The following is a 3259-nucleotide window of genomic DNA, read 5'->3' as shown; positions in this document are numbered from 1 at the left end:
AGTAACCATTGTCTTAGTCCACATGGGCTGCTATAATAAAAATAACAGACTTGGGCCAGGGATTTAGCTGAGTGGTTCCACTGTCTGCCTCGAAAGCACAAGGTCCCAAGTTCAAGCCATGGTACCAACCCCCCCCCCCCAATCCCACAAAAAACCCGACATAGACTGGGTGGCATACAATGAACAGGAATTGCTGAGTTTGGTGGTGCAGGCCTGTAATCCCAGTGCTCAGGAGCCAGAGGCAGGAGGATCACTGTGTTCAAGGCTAGTGTGGGCTCCATAGTGAGTTCAAGGCCAGCTTGAACTATGTAGTGAGACCATATCTCAAAAACAAACAAACAAACAAACAATAGGAATTCATTCTTACAGTTCTAGAGGTTGAGAAGTCCAAGATCAACATACAGTACAAGCAGATTTAGTGTTCTGATGAGGGCTTGTTTTCATAGAACAGTACCTTCTTGCGGTAGCATCACAAGCTAAAAGGGGCAAGGCAGCTCCCTAGGACCTCTTTTATTTATTTTTATTATATTTTTATTAGTGCTTATTTTTATACATTTTTTTTTTTTTTTTGTACCGGGGATCGAACTCGGGTCCTTGCACTTGTGCAGCAGGCGGCGAAACCACTGAGCTAAATACCCGGCCCCAATTAGTGCTTATTTTTAAATAATATATTTTCAATGTTGTATTGTCATATATGTGTTTAACATGTAGACATTTCCATCCCGCAGTTACATTCCCATCCTCCTCCCCCTTATTCCCTTCCTCTTGTCTAACTACAGTCTCTCTTTTACTTTCATGTCTTTTTTTTTTTTTTTTTAAGATTCCACACATTAGGGAAAACATGTGATACTTATCTGAGTCTGGCTTAATTTGCTTAACATGATGACCTCCAGTTTCACCCTTTTCCTGCAAATGGCATAATTTCATGTTTCTTTACTGCTGAATACTCCATTGTGTATATCTGTCACATTTTCTTTAATTCATTAATCTGTTGGTAGGCACACATAGGCTGGTTCCATCTCTTGGCTATTGTGAATTGTGCTGCAATAAATGTAGGTAGATAGATATCTTTATCATATACTGACTTTAATTCCTTGGGTATACATGGTATAGCTCAGTTGTATGGTAGTTCTATTTTTAGTTTTTTGATGAACCTTAATACTGATTTTCATAGTGGCTGTATTAATTACATTCTCACTAACAGTGTATGAGTGCTCCTTTAACACACATCCTCACCAGTGTTTTTTTTTTTTTTTAATTTTTGATACTGGGGATCGAACTCAGGACCTATCGCTTTCGAGGCAGGCAGCAGCACCACTGAGCTAAATCCCCAGCCCTGTCACTCAGCAGTGTTTATTGTGTTTTGGTTTGTATTTTTTTCAGTGCTAGGGATTGAACCCAGGTCTTTTGCAGTGAGCTGCATCTCCAGCCATTTTTTTTGTTTTTTTTGTTTTTTTTGGTACCGGGGATTGAACTTGGGTCCTTGCACTTGGGGGGCAGGCGGCGGAACCACTGAGCTAAATCCCCAGCCCTTCTCCAGCCATTTTAAAAAATATTTTAGTTTGGGCTGGGGATTTAGCTCAGTGGCACCGTCCCTGCCTTGCAAGCACAAGGACCTGAGTTCAATCCCTGGTACTGAAAAAAATTTTTTTTAAATTTTGAAACAGTCTCATTAAGTCATTTAAATTGTTCAGGCTGGGGTAGAACTTCAGATCCTCCTGCCTCAGCCTCCCAGAGTGCTGGGACTATAGGTATGTGCACCATACCAGGCTGTTTTTTTGTATTCTTGATGATAGCCATTCTGAAGGGGTGAGATAGAATCTCAATATACGTTTTTTGTTTGGTTGGGGTTTTTTTTTGGCACCGAGGATTGAACTCGGGTTCTTGTGCTTGCACAGCAGGCAGCAAAACCACTGAGCTAAATCCCCGGTCCTCAATATTCTTTTGATTTTCATTTCCCTAACAGCAAAAAATATTGAACACTTTTTCATTTACGGTGGTATCTCGGTTCATGAACTTAATGTTGACCATAAGGGGAAATCTGATTGGTTTGGTACCAGAATCATGGAAAGAATTAAGTTCGTGACCTGAGGCATCACTGTACTTACTGGCCATTTACTTACACTCTGTTTGTGAAATGTCTGTTCAATTTATTTGTTGACTGGGATATTTGATTTTTCAGTGTTTTTTGAATTCTTTATATATTCTAGATATTAATACTCTGCTAAAAGAGTAGCTGGCAAAGATTTTCTCCCATTCTGTAAGCTGTCTTTCCACTCTGTTGTTTCCCTTGCTGTGCAGAAACGTTTTAGTTTGATATAGTCCCACTAGTTCTTTTTTTTTTTTTGGTACCAGGGATTGAACTCAGGACCTTGCCCTTGCAAGGCAGGCGCCAGAACCACTGAGCTAAATCCCCGGCCCTATACCAAGGTCTTTGATCCACTTTGAATTGATTTTTGTACAGGGTGAAGGATAGAGGTTTAGTTTTGATTTTCTATATGTGTGTATTGATATCCAGTTTTCCTAGCACCTTTTGTTAAAGAAGCTGTTTTTTTCTCCAACATGTTTTTGGCTACATTTGTCAAGGATCACATGGCTGTCTAGGACCTCTTTTATAAGGAAACTAACCCTATCGCCTGATCTAATCACCCACCAAATGGTAGTGTGCACCTATGATGTCAAGTAGGCTGAGGCAGGAAGATCTCAAGTGAAGGACCCTAGTTAGCAAGACAGACTCCATACTGCTGCTTGACCCACCTGCCTGCCCTTTAGATGAACTCAGAAGGAGGAAGTTTAAAAACCTCCTCCCCTTAGAAAGTCTCTTTAGAAATAACAATTAATCAACAATTGTTTTACAGATGTTCTAATGACAGGATGTTCTGCTTCGGTACCTTTTGCTTGCTTTACTTGTTCTATCCCATAGGGGGGCCTAGAAACTGTTGGCCTCATAAAATATGTTAATCGCCCCCGAGTCGGGGCTTGAGTCAGGGCTCGAGTCCAATGCTTGGCTTGGTCCAGTCCGGCGGTAATAAACTCCTGTGTGGATTTAATATTGGTCTCTGGTTGGTTCTCTCTCATTGGGTGTAACATCAAGTTCAAGGGCAATCTGAGTAGCACAGCAAGATCCTATCTCAAAAAAACAAAAAATCTAGGTGTGGTGGCATGTGCTTCTAATTCCAGCACTCTGATAGGTACTCAAAATTTAAAAAAAATTAAGAAAAGGGCTGAAGACGTAGCTTAGTATGAATGCCCTGGGTTA

The sequence above is a fragment of the Heterocephalus glaber genome, unplaced genomic scaffold (assembly GCF_053883595.1).
Source record: "Heterocephalus glaber isolate CG9 unplaced genomic scaffold, H.glaber_assembly_v1.0 deba00000347, whole genome shotgun sequence".
Classification (NCBI taxonomy): Eukaryota; Metazoa; Chordata; class Mammalia; order Rodentia; family Bathyergidae; genus Heterocephalus; species Heterocephalus glaber.
The sequence above is the reverse complement of the archived record's forward strand: the minus strand, read 5'-3'. Positions refer to the sequence as shown.